Source organism: Barbatula barbatula (genome assembly GCF_947034865.1).
Source record: "Barbatula barbatula genome assembly, chromosome: 8".
In the NCBI taxonomy this organism is placed as follows: domain Eukaryota; kingdom Metazoa; phylum Chordata; class Actinopteri; order Cypriniformes; family Nemacheilidae; genus Barbatula; species Barbatula barbatula.
Genome location: NC_136771.1, coordinates 18,439,993 through 18,454,395, shown reverse-complemented (window position 1 = coordinate 18,454,395; position 14,403 = coordinate 18,439,993). Strand labels below are relative to the sequence as shown.

Here is a 14,403-nt window from a genome sequence, read left to right as displayed (position 1 = left end):
CAGCCCACGATAGTCGATACAAGGACGCAACGACCCATCTTTCTTTTTTACAAAGAAAAACCCAGCGCCGGCGGGGGACGAAGAGGGAGCAATAAGACCCGCGTTGAGAGACTCTGTGAGATATCTCTCCAGCGCTTCTCGTTCGGGTGCCGAAAGAGAGTACAGTCTACCGCGGGGAGGTGTGGTGCCAGGGAGGAGCTCGATGGAACAGTCGTATGGACGGTGAGGCGGTAAGGACACCGCCCGCGACCGACTGAAAACCGCCCGCAGATCATGGTACTCCTCCGGGACTCCAGACAAATCATCATCCTCTTCCTGAAACAGAGAAACAGAAGGCACAGGAGAAATAGCGGAAACCAGACAATTCACATGACACGATAACTTCCATGAATAAATAGACCCCTTAACCCAGTCAATTTGAGGATTATGCTGGATAAGCCAGGGATGACCTAAAACAATGGGGGTAAAGGGTGATTGAAACACAAAAAAAGAAACTGTCTCTTGATGATTGCCGGAAACAGTGAGACTAACCGGACTGGTGATGCGGCGAACTGAAGTGAGCTCTCTGCCATCCAGCGCAACGACAGAGGTAACATCCTTTAAATCAACGATGGGAATCTTGTGTTCACGTGCCCACCTCTCATCGATAAAATTGCCCTCCGCACCAGAGTCAATGAGAGCAAGTCCAGTAACAGAGAGACCAGCCCAACGTAGAACAGCAGAGATTGTGGTTCGAGACCTGGGTGATGAGGAGATTACAGAAGCGCTCACCAGTATTCCTCCGTCTACTAGCGAGCTCTGGCTTTTAAACTGCAGGATGAAGCAAAGTGACCAGCCGTACCACAGTAAAGGCAGAGACGATTAAGAATTCGCCGCTGTCGTTCCTCCGAAGAGATGCGCACGCCCCCCAGCTGCATGGGCTCGGCCTCAGACAGGTTCTGGCCGGGAGTAGTTACAGAAGGAAGGGTCTCACGTGGTGTGGAATAGGGAGGACGAACTCGACGCCTCTGCTCGAAGCACTTGTCCAGACGGATGGCCAGATCGATGAGCTGATCGAGCCGAGCAGGCGACCCCCGCGCGTAGATCTCCTCCTTAAGGTCTAAATTCAACCCCTCTAGAAAGCGAGCTGTTAGTGCAGGCTCATTCCACTCACTTGTAGTAGCTAGAGTCCGAAACTCTATAGCGAAGTCAGCTACCGATCTCCTGCCTTGACGTAGAACAGTTAGAAGACGTGAGGCCTCACTGCCGAAGACAGACCTATCAAAGACCTTGACCATCTCCTCCTTGAAAAGAGTGTATCCGCTACAGCAAGCAGACTTCGCCTCCCAAACCGAGGTACCCCACTCGCGTGCTCGTCCCGTGAGGAGAGAGAGAACATAAGCAACTCGAGCACGATCCTCTGCATACGTCTGGGGCTGAAGAGAGAAGACAACCTCACATTGTATGAGAAAAGCTCTGCACTCCGTAGGCTCACCGGCATAACAGGAGGGATTGTTAATTCGCGGCTCAGGAAGCAGCTGGCGGCTGTGAGAAGTGGCAGGCTCCTGGTGTAAAAGACGTAACCGGGCCGACAGATCAGACACCTGAGCAGAGAGACTCCCAACGGCCTGAAGAGCGGCGGCCAACTCCTTGTCATGTCTACCAAGCATAGCTCCCTGGATCTCGATCGCCGCCCGGACGGGCATTTCCTCTGCTGGATCCATGTTTGGTCGGATTATTCTGTCACACGATAAAGAGGAATCCAAAGGCAGAGATGATAATTAACAGTCTTTTAATGAATAAACAAACAAAGGCAGTCTGTCGTAGAATCACACAGCACTGGGAAAAAAAACACAAAAAGGAGATCCGACTCCCGTAACGGCGAATATGGAACAACGCTGTCAAGCGGTACAGCACAGGCGTCACAGACAGGGAGAACCGCGGGGTTCAACAGCAGCTACAGCCAGAGACAGAGGATACCTGGCGTCAGACAGTTCCAAACAAGACAAGGCAGGGTTAGGTGAGTACCTTACATAACATGTCACAGACAAGACGGCTGAAGCAGTGGTTACGTATGACGCAAAGCAATAATCCGACAAGGAATCTAGCAGAGCAAACACAAGATAAAGGGAAGGCACTTAAGGGTAAAGTGAAAACAGGTGATCAACAAGTAAATCAGCGCGATCGCTGATTGCAATGATGAACAGGTGCATGAAGAAAGAGAGCGAGAAAGTGAAATACTAGAAAGCTAAAAAGTGGTGTGTGAATAAAAGGGAAGAGAAAACCTGACTCATGACAATCATGGCACATGCAATATCTGACTACATGTTTTAATAAATGATCTAAAATAACAGCAACAAAAATAGTTTAAAGGATCAAAATGCAATAAATAACAGAAATACAATATTACAGAAGAAAATAAGATTAGTAAAAACCTGCAACCCATTTATACTTTTAGAATCGGGCCCTAAAGGTAGTTGAAGACTCTTGCTGTGGACGGACAGTTTCAAAGTAACAACATAAACGTTACTGCGCATGTGCGCTTTTGTGGCCCAAACTTAACTTCATCAGATCACCCATGCAGATAATGGTGTAGGTTTGAGTGTAAGCGTATTTGGCGTGCTGTTGATGTGGAAAGTTGATTTTGAAATTTGAAAAAATTCTCAGACAGAGAAGGTCCAGGTGTCAAAGAAATTACAAACTTTATTGCTTGAGCCAACAAAGTAATGAGATGCCCAGAAGGTCATCTGACAAATTCACATCTGATTATATTTATACAAAACTTGCAAGGGGTTTACATCATTTTTCACCAATCAGGTTTTAGTCATTATGTCACCGTATTTTATTAACCAATCCTTCTCCTATCAACCACCTTTATGTCATGGTCATCATGACCTGTTTCCCCTTCTTCACCTCCTTCTCTCGTCTTTAACTGTAGCCTTGCTCTATGTGGAGTTTAGTCAGTAACAGGCGGAACATGCCCAAATTTGTTCATACTGTAGGGTTGGGGCCGGAAAACGTGCCCAGGTTTCATAAACACTACCAGACATAAAAAACACAGCTGTGCAGGGTGCATTTCGGAATCTCGTTCAAATGTTTTTAAATGAAGGGCAATACATTGTGAATAATGATAAAAAAATAAAGACATATCATAAAATTCCTCCATACTGTCCGGGGAGAGGGCTCCGAGTTCGGTCGTTCTTCTGCTCAGAGCACCACTTCCCCTTTTGTTAAATTAAGCGTGCATGGGCAGTAACGTTTGTTTATGTTGTTGCATTGAAATCATTGGTAGATCAGTGATCCCTACAGGCACATGCAAGGCATAAAGGGCATTGTAAAAAAAGGTGGATAAACAGAGAGTCAGGTTTGTCCAGCCATTTGTTTTCACCTATTCAATTGGCAGCCTCAGAAAAGAGAAAGCAAAGAGCAGATAAATTGTTTATTTAAATGATTATAAATGCTGCATTGTTAAACATACATCAAACAGTATTACATTACAATATCATTAATATGTTGAATTTCAGGGTAAAAATTTTCAATTGTGGCGTATACAGCCAATAAAGTTTTTATGTGTGTCTGGAATTTCATTACGGAAGTGCAGAAAAGTATACATTTTTAAATATTCTTCCAAGATTTCATTTAAAAATGTGCTGGATGCATTCTTTACAATTTGATCCCACCAATCTAAAAAAATGTCTTCAACTTTCTTAAAAAAAGACAGTTGAACATTAGAATTTAAATGAATATCAAAAATGGTTGATACCTTGTTTCTAAAATCTGCTAGCTTTTTCCAACCTTTAGCAATAAATTGATCAAAAGTTGCTGGATATTTTGTATATTGAAACAATACTTTTAGTTCTCGTTTAACCGAATATTTCCACATCACTGGGATTTCTAGACTTTTTAGTAATCTGTAGATTTTTTGTAATCCTTTTTTATTACACAAACCTTCTTTTATTTCAAATTTTTTATCTTTTAATTCTGTGATAAGTTTATTAGATAAGTTAAAAAATTCTTGATTAAAATCCTTTAACATGTCAATCCTTTTAAATTTTTGGTTTATGTGTTTTTCATTTTTTGGGAAATTATTTTGTTTAAAAGGATTGTGTGGTAAAAGTTTCTTATAAGAGCCAGATATACCATAAAACCTGGAAAACCCAACATAAGTTTTTATATTATGAGACTTGTTCAATATCCAAGTATATATATTTATCATACAGGGGTTATGATCTTTTAATTCCCTGTTGTATTTACCTAAACATGGGGAATTTGTAGAATAAATCCAACACTCTACATAATCCCAATCATTAAATTGTTTGTCTAGTAGTATTTCAAGAATATAATCTTCACTGTGTTTTTCACATCCTCCAGGAAAGGGTCCATATTCCTTTAACGTTCCATTTCTACGCTTTAACCACATAAAAACCTGTTGCTTTTCTGATATTCTGCCTTTTAAAAGTTCTAAAAATATTTTATTAATTTCATTTGAAAGATATAAATAATTTTTGTCAAAATTTACTTTACTTAAAATAACATTAATTTCCTCTTTTGTAGTATATAATTCTCTGTAGTACATTCTTCTGCCATCCCACTTGAGAATCTCCCCTTCATTCATCTTCATATCTGACTTGCATTTTGTAAGATATCTTTTCAAAAGAAAAAACAATACTGTTAAGACTGAGTTGCACTGTGTTGTAGTCCTTTCATTTATGTCCCTAATACATTTAAAATTAAGTTTAAATGACTTCAGTTTCACTTTTATTAAATCAGTTCATATACTTTCAAATAGTTAACTCACCCGTTTATTAGAACTACTTCAAATACACGATGTAGCTGCTTTTCAGGGCTCCGATTCTGATCTGAACGTTCAGATCTGTAATTATAAAATATTTTATTTTCCATTTGGTTTATACTGTATAATAGCCAAATATAAGGGAGATACTTACATAACTGTAGATATATGTAACTGTTAAATGTCTTAATCTACCTATATAAAGTATATACTTTAATAAAATATAACATATTTATATAAAAAAATATGAATATAAAATAAGAAAACTGTATAAAAAGTAAAAGCAGTGAGACAAGTGAGTATGATAATTACATCTAACTGTATATACTGCACTTGCTAACTGCACTTCTGGTAAGACCTAAACTACATTTCGTTACACTGTACTTGTATATGTGTAATGACAATAAAGTTGAATCTAATCTAATCTAATCATGGTCTCATTGCATGTTTGTTTTTATTTACACAACAATTAGATTGTGTGAATTAGATTTATCTTTTTACTTTGTAAGCAGATAAATAAAAAAAGAAAACCAGTTGAAAATGGTTTAATAAGTTTGATTAAGTCAATTAATGTTTAGCAATTTAGAAAAGTCTTTATTTGTGTCAACAAACAAGTTAAAAAACTAAACAAATGAATGATACAGTAATGTTTTTGTCCCACAATATTTTCAAGACTTTAAAGTTATTTAATGTAACTTATGAACTAGATTAATCTGTTTCATTGTGTTTCTGTTTGCTACAGTCTTGTGGCTATGATGAAACAGTGTTGTGGGAATTTTTCTATCTACCACCTAAGAAAAGCTTTTGCATAACTATGTAGTGTCTTGTAGTTTTGATATTGTCATATACCTTTGCGAATGTGTTCAAGTAAAACTCTTTTTAGGTTTTAGAATTTTTCAAGATATTGGTTTGAGCTACATAAAGGAAAAAACTGCCATAGCAATATACTGTTTGTTGATCATCTATACTCACGGTTGTGGACCTGGGGGTGGTAGACAATTCATCATGTCAGACTGAAATAAAAAAGAACTCAAATATAAGTTTTAAACCTCTAGTGAAACAAACAAAAAAATGAATTGGAAGAAAACTCACCATCTCAGCGGGCTCTGTGACCCGGAGGGCTGCTGACAAGGTCTTTAAGATGGTATGGCAATTGCAGGTAAAGTCTTTAATTGAGGATAACACTACAGAACAGCAGCCCTCCAGGTGATGTATCAATCCAAGTTCTTCTAATATAGAGTTACGATTTGGTATACAACAGTCCATTGTAAACGAAGAACATTTGAGCTCTTTGAAAAACTCTTGGTCTTTTATAAGTGCACTTCAACTTTCTGGGCCCGCCTTAGATAGTGTCATGGGGTGTTGCTCTGATGAGGAAAAATGCTACAGTGTTATTAAAATATGATGAGTAAGTAAGGTTTGAAAGTTTGAAAGTTTTTAATTTCCTAATGTCACCAGCAGCTGTTTTTAGAAGTATGTGGCGGTATTTGTCTCTTGACGTCAAAGATCATTGAATTTAACAGGTTTTTTTCAAACAGGTTTTTCGTCTTTCACCACTGAGCACAAGAACAGAAACTCACGTTCTGCATACTTCTTTAAAATAGTAGTATCAGTTGAGAGTGTTTTGCTTTGGTATTGTGCAATAAAGTAATACTTTATCAACCTACAGACAATGATAACAGCGCCGCCGCTCCCACCACGCGCATCACGCACTGTGCGTAGGGCACCAAGTGCTGAGGGGTGACCAAAAATAGCCTGATGAATTTTAATCTAATATTATTTCATTAGGCTATAGAAAAGAAATTAGGCAGGCATATTTTAGCCATGTATATGTAAAAAAAACGGCTGAACAATCCCATATCACCCCATCCACACCACCACCCGCCCATGTACGGTGCCATGGGCAGTGCCGGTTGATCGCGCGTGCGCCTGACGCAGTTTGACAGACGGTAGCCTAGGCAACTTATTTGGAAATGGCCCCGAAAAGACAGCAGGAGTCAGGATCAGAGAAAAAAAGAAGAAGAAACTGCGAGATGATGCCCATCACTTGCAGTTAAGTCCATGTTTAATCAAATTTAATTCGGGAAATGTGCATGATGTGCTGCTACTGATCGTAATGCGCGTCGAACTTGTGTAACGGAGGCCAGCTAGTGAAGACCTATGCAGTGTGTAAACCTCACTACCAATCAACAGAGACGCTAGCCTCCTCGAGAACGCTCGTCTAGCATTCGGACCGACGTAGGTTCGAAGCCCGTGTCGAGCGGGGCGAGTAATTTTAATTTCGGTGCAGCTTGCAATCTGAATTGAGATTTTACTATTAAACATTGATAGTTTTTTGTTTTACTATTCTACTGAAGAAAAGTTTGCACCTTTAAGGGGGGGGGGCATCATAATGGAATTATTCTTAGGGCACCAAAATGGCTAGCAGCGGCCCTGAATGATAATAATAATATAACAGCCCTTTTGGAAATGTACATGTTTTATAGAATAATTAATACATTTTTTTAAAACATTTGTTTAGTGTTTATACACTGAAACCTTTTTAGGACTGCCAGCCTCCATTATATTATACTGCACAGTAAAAAATACTAAACCAGCACTTTTCAAATTCATCTGAAAGACCCATATAACCCTAACAAATGTTCATTTTATTTGTAGGAATTTTCCTTATGTTTTCATTGCTGAAACAACGCAAAAATGTACTATTGAGTCACAACATTTGTACTTTTTGTTTATTAAATGTTCACATAAAGTGTATTTTACATTTGCATTCATGCCATATTCATAAAACAGCTCTCTTGGCATAATATGTAAAGCAGAATATTACGCTTTTAAATCATTTTCTGAATTTGTTGAAACTTTTAAAAACATTTTTATTTATTTGTTTTGATTTTGGCTTTAAGACAAAATCCATTCTTCCCAGTCTCCCAATCTCCAAGAGAAGAAATCACAAATGGGGTCGAGACTAGTACAAGGCCAAGACCTTGAAATATTGTCTGAAGGTCACAAAGTCACTGGAGAGAACTGTTAGTACTGTTACCATACTTTTCCTTTTGTTTGTTTGTTTGATCTAAGGTTATTTAAAAAAATTAGTTTTCCAATGAAACAAAATTTACGTTCATATTATACTACTTGGAGCCGGGTAGCTGTAACAGTACACCATAGTTTTGTTTTCCCAAATAGTGTTAACAACTGCATGAAAATTCTTTCATTTTGATTAACCATCTCACCATTGGTCTGACACCATAAGTTTCTGTGTAGTTTAGTCATTTGCTTTGAAATTTCTGAAAAGGTGGAGTTGTTTTTAGCAATGCAAGTGCCTTAAACTTGTTAAAACTAGGTTTTGTACTGGGTAAGAAATAAAAAAAGGATTCAATATGATTATTTACTAGAATAATTCAATAACAATTTTCACTTATTTAACTTATTTCAAACCTTTCATCTTTCTCTATGATGTTTCTCTTAAAATAGGAGAAATTTAAATACAAAGACAGGAGACAATTGTTAGAACACATTACGAGTATGGAGCTGTAAAACAATTGTAGATTATTCAGGTAAAATTATCTGGATGTGGGTAGGTTTGATGAAACATTTTTGAGTTCATGTTAAGATCTATAATAATTTTGAGTTTTTAACACAGACTTTGTAAATCTGACCTGTGTTGTGACATTCTTGAGATTTATTTTGAATCTCTGAAACCAAGTTACCTGTGTAGCAAGTTATAGTATAAACTAACATTGCTGAAAAAGAATCCTCATGAAACCCCTCTGGATATATATGAGGATATATGCTTTGGTCAATAAGTTGAAATGTATTATTTTGCGTTTTTAAGAATAATTTTGTTCTAACAGTTTGAAAAGTTTGGTTGGGTCAATGGCACGAATGTGAGATCAATGTGAGTGGTGATTATATGGAGACATATCTATCTTATCCACCGCAGTCAAGTCAGTGTGTATGGTGAAGCACACATGATCGCCACATTGCAGACAGGCACAGTAGGCATATAACTGCCGAAGTGAAGCCCCCCTATTCCAGTTCTTTTTGTCTTGGTGTTCAGAGGAATTTACAGCTAATTATCCAAACGATAAAAGCTAAGTATGAGTAAATTGTCTTGCAACACATGAGCTATAAGTAAGCTAAAGTTTAGGTTACGATTTGAGTAGTCAAGTCTGGCATGCAAGATACACTTTCCTGCCAATAAAGTTTAGCTCTGACTCTAATAAAACACACCCGAACAAGCATAACCTGTCAGGATTCTGTCCTTATAGTATAAACTCACATTGTTGGAAAAGACTCCACCTTTTTGAGAAATTGAAACAAAGTATGCTAAACAAAACTGAAACTTACCAATTGCATTTGTATGTTTTCTGAGATGCAGAGTTTCCATTACTCTTAATTCATTTTTCTTTTCTTGGGGTAAGAACTAAATAGAGGAGCAAAAGGCAAATATCTAATTGTCTAAAGAGACAGACTGTGACAGTGATTTACAGTGTTGAATATGATGAAACACCATGGTATTATTTGACATAATCCAATGAAATCAGAATAATTGAAAACTCCTCATGAAACCCCTGCAGATATAAATGAGGATACATGCTTTCGTCAATAAGTTGAAATTTATTATTTTGCGTTTTTAAGAGTAATTTTGTTCTAACAGTTTGAAAAGTTTGGTTGGGTCAATGGCACGAATGTGAGGTCAATGTGACTGAGTGGTGATTATATGGAGACATTTCTATCTTATCCACCGCACAGCAGTCAAGTCAATGTGTATGGTGAAGCACACATGATCGCCACATCGCAGACAGGCACAGTAGGTATATTACCGCCGAAGTGAAGCCCCCCTATTCCAGTTGTTTTTGTCTTGGTGTGCAGAGGAATTTACAGCTAATTATCCAAATGATAAAAGCTAACTATGAGTAAATTGTCTTGCAAGTCATCTACCATATAACAAGTAAGCCAAAGTTTAGGTTACGATTTGAGTAATCAGGTCTGGCATACAAGATCCACTTTCCTGCCAACCAAGTTTAGCTCTGACTCTAATAAAACACACCCGAACAAGCATAACCAAGGGCTTCATTGTGTAAAAGGGTGATTCGCAGGAAATATGTTTTTCTTTGTCTTAGGTGTGTTATAAGTTCTATTCTATCTCACACAAACTCTGTATGATGTATATGGTTGTTTGTTAATAGTCAATTACTCTTAACACCTGTCTGTGGTTTTGGAACCTGATGCTCCGACTATGGTAAGAGGCGTTACATTTCCATGCAGTATGCGACCAATCACTAGGCACTAGTGAACTGGCCAATCATAGCACACCTCCTTTTTCAGAGCAATGAGCTTTGTAAAATATCTGGGCGTTTCAGAGAAGCGGAGCAAAGATGAGATACAAACATGCACAGTATGTGGAATATACAGCGTTTTTAAACCTTAAATCGTGTATGCACGTTGTACTACATCTAAAGCAAACAATAATATTCGTTTTAGCCGTGTCAAATGACCCCTTTAAACATGCATATAGCTGGTATTGGTTAATTTAAAATAAATATACAGATACGCTTTTAAACAAACACCTTCATTTGTATTTTTGTAATTTATGGAAAGTAAATTAATGTAGGCTATACAAAAATCTCAAAACTGGACACTAGGCTACATGAAGTGTCCTGCCTTAAAAGGGTCAAATGACATGATTAAAAACATGATCAACTTGTGTTTATGGTGTAATAAAAAAACTCCTTTGTTTAGTCATTTGCAGTGCATCATTTTACATTTGATTTTTAAATTAAATTTCTTAATGAAAACTGTATCTAACAATTTAATTGACCAGTAAACATAAAAAATGATAACGCTATTCTGTTAAGTATGACCGCTTTCACAAGTATGAATTAGTTAGCCTTCCACGTTGCATATAGATCCGTTTTCCTGTGATTATCACTGATAAAAAAAGTACATTGTTCGAACTTAAACTTCAGAAGAAAAAACAGGGCATGGCGAAGTGCCGCTTCTTAACACTAGAAGATATGCTCACTGAAACAGAAGTGTGGTTGTAGCCAATATGAGGCTGCTTTGGTAGCAGTATTGAAATCGCCGGTTAAGAGTTGTCCTACCACTGATATAATTCTAGACATTATTTTAAGGTCGAAAAACTACAAAGTGTTGCTTTAAGTGGCAACTGCACCTCAATAGCCAATTTAATAGCACAACCACAATGCATGTTAAATGTGCAACCACGAATGCCATCATTAATATGGCTGATACCTGGTTGTTTTTTGCTAATTGATCTAATGCTAAGTGATAATTGGCTGAGTGATATAGGACTCTGCTATGTTTGGCTAGAGAAAAACACCAGAATCCCTATTGGATGAAGATGATGCTTATACGGATCTAGGCACAGCAAGCAACAACTCAGCTGCTGAGCAGCAGCTGCTCCACCAGTCTGTTTGCCTGGGATCTTTGCCTGAAAGATTAGCTTTTTGTCTCTACTGTATGTGTGTCCTAAATTGAAGGCCTAGCATCACCTAAACATTTTAGTGTTTTTTTATACAAGAAAGCAAATACACATACACCCTCCTCCCTCACTCCACCCCCCAAAAAATCACCCATGCATTAGACCAGTGGTTCTCAAACTTCTTGGGCTCAAGTACCCCTTTTTATGATTTTTATCAAGCCAAGTACCCCTTGACCGGACAACAACATTTTGCTTCCGGGTCTCAATAAATAACTCTAATAAATTGAAACGCGTTTCAAATTGATTAATTTATTTTTAATGCATCTTTGTAAAGTCCTAATTTCATATAAAAATACTATTTTCATAACTTATTGATATTTATTATTTATTCCTAACTGTCAGTTTCCCTCACATACACCCTGCAGTACCCCTATTTGAGAACCACTGCATTAGACAAATAGACACATAGTAGATGTACAGTAGCTATGTGTATTTGTAAGCACCAAATTTCTAGTACAGAATGAACAGGGCAGTATCTGTTTGTCTCTGAGAGCTGTTTAAAGGACATTTGATTAAAAATATCAACAAACTCTTTATCCTTAAGTTTAATCATAGCCCAACCCACTATTAAAAACGGTTCTAATGTGGCATTGCTGCAAACAAGCACTTAAACTGTAAAACCTTTCAAGTTATACAGCTCCCGGTCACGTGCATGAACGTTTTGAGTTTGTATGTGCACATATGCCATGCGAGTGAAAAACAATATTAGAGGATTCTCAGTCTCTATTTATTTCAAAAATTTCCAAAAAATAAAGCAATCGGTTCACATTCCATTTAGAAAAACGTCCTTCACCTCATCCCACGGCAGACTTTACGACTGTACTGATGCTTGCGATGAGTCCGTTTATGCGAGAGTCAACTTGGTAATACGCCCAAGTTTTGCCATGAAAACTTGAATATGTTCCCAAATGTACAATGTGAGGAATCCTCTTGTGTGCATCTCTGTGTACTGGTGTTTCATCCAAGATAAAGGTATACACATGAATGGATCCTATTTACATGTAGAATACATATACATATAAAACTAATGAACAATATTTTAGCTACACAGCATGGCATAGAAAAGGGTGATCGGCATATACTTTTTCAATATATCTATCTGTAGTAATCGTCTCCACTTCTTAGTCTTTAGTTCAAAACTGGACTACGTAAATAAAAGTCCTAGTTAACTAATATTAGTGATATACTTATCGCTTTTATAAAAACAAAGAGAACTAAAGGTTGACATGCGTTTCACTGTTAAAACTGCATATTGTAGTGCACCTCATTTAAAGTACAATGTGTTTGATATTACAAGAAGAAAAGAAGCAAAACAAATGAGATAAATAACAAACCCTTGAATATAGGGTGCTGTTATTCAGTCTTCAAATTTCCCCATACAGACCCACGATATAAACAAATGCATCTAAAACGCCTCAACATATTTTGGCAGATATCAATATTTGGCATTTTCTGGTATTTTACTGTATATATGTATTAATGTTAAGTCCATCTCAATCAATATTACACTTTCAATATACCATCTAAATTGTAAATGCAGAAAGTTAAATATCTTTAACTTTTTTAAAACAAACGCTAGAATTATAAAACTACTACTTGCATTGTCCATTGGCAAGAAGAAACAGGATCAAAACACAGTGATCCAAAAGAAGACCCAAACATCACGTTTCGACAAATCAAACCAGTGAAAACAAAACAAAGCTCCTTAAATCAATTCTTTTTTTCTTTTGATCAAGCATTTTCATAGTAAGGTTAATCAAATTAACAAAATTATAATTATATACATCATTTATATTACATAGCTCATATAATAAGAAATGATTCTAGTCCAACTTTTTTTTTAAATATATCATCATGTTGAGTAAACAAAATCACATTTGATGCGGATGTTTCAAGTGTGCTTGAGTTCTTGAGAATCAGAGATTCCAAAAACACGTTGCTATGGAAACAAGTGTGGAGGTCCTCCCACAGGAATTATTTGTAAATTTAAGTGTAACGTTGATCCTCTGTGCAGCATTCCGATCATCACTTACAATGAGAAGTCAGTGAAAACTGAAGCAGTGAGTGTGGTGAGTCTGCTTGTGTGTTATTGAGTGAATTTGCGTAATATTGTGTGTTTGTATTACGTTGAAGTGCGGATGTGTGACCTTCAAAACCAGAACATGAAAATGTAGATTTTAAAAAGTATGGGTAAACATATACAAGAAGAAACATGGAATGTGGCTAGCTTTGTGAATTTTGTCTGCATATGTGCACACAGCGATGTGCCTGTATACATTTTTTATGTGTGCGCCTATCAGCATGTTAACGTGTATGCAAATGTTTGTTCTACACATAAAAGTCGGTCAAAATATGAATGCACTTAAAAGTGTGTCAATGCATAAATATTACAACTGCACGAATAGATCTGACATCCTGTGTGTAGATGGTATGTGGATGTGATACACTGAATATGAAGTATCATTATGTATATATTTATATATATTGTGTCTGTGTGTGTAGATGTATAAGAATATGTACATGTGTGGATGTGTATGAAAGTGGAGTTATAGCATGCTTGCAGTGTGTGTGTGTGTGTGTGTGTAAGGCACTCAGGACAGCTCGCTCACACTCAGAGGCATTGCCATGCCAGGTCTCAGGTACGGCACAGCATGTACGGCTTTAGAGAAGTCTGGAGTCAGCACTCGTCCGTTCTCCCCTGTACTGCCCGTTATAGACAACCTGGCCTTACTGCGCATGGCATCTGTGAACTTCATCTGTTCCCAAACACACGCCCACACAAACAGAATATAAAAAGACAGGGAAAAAGAAAAACACAGACATATTCATTAATGTTACACAGACAGTGTCTTATCTGAAATACAGATGTATGTTTACTACATATAACACCTACAAGTGTACATGTTTCATGAACAGCAGATGGGGTGGAGAATGAGAATGCTAATGGGTCTCTCGCTGAGTAAGATGGCAGCTCTTTATGTCAAAAGCAAGCGGTGAAGCCAATTCACAAACAAACACAAGCATCAAAAATGTTAAGAAAACGGAAAATGCAGACGAGAGAATGATATCACTTTAGCAGAATGAAATGAGGTAAAACAAGTTTATTCTTCTAGGAACCATCCACCTT

General features: G+C 37.3%; 1 long non-coding RNA gene across 1 annotated transcript; it reads right to left on the bottom strand.

Moving 5' to 3' along the window:
- Positions 1 to 3,403: 3,403 nt before the first annotated feature.
- LOC306897889 lies at positions 3,404 to 6,055 on the bottom strand. The gene is made up of 4 exons (XR_013787060.1): positions 5,864 to 6,055; positions 5,744 to 5,784; positions 4,778 to 4,852; positions 3,404 to 4,625 (listed from the first exon to the last, which is right to left on the bottom strand). It is a non-coding gene; the product is annotated as an uncharacterized lncRNA (long non-coding RNA).
- Positions 6,056 to 14,403: the final 8,348 nt, after the last annotated feature.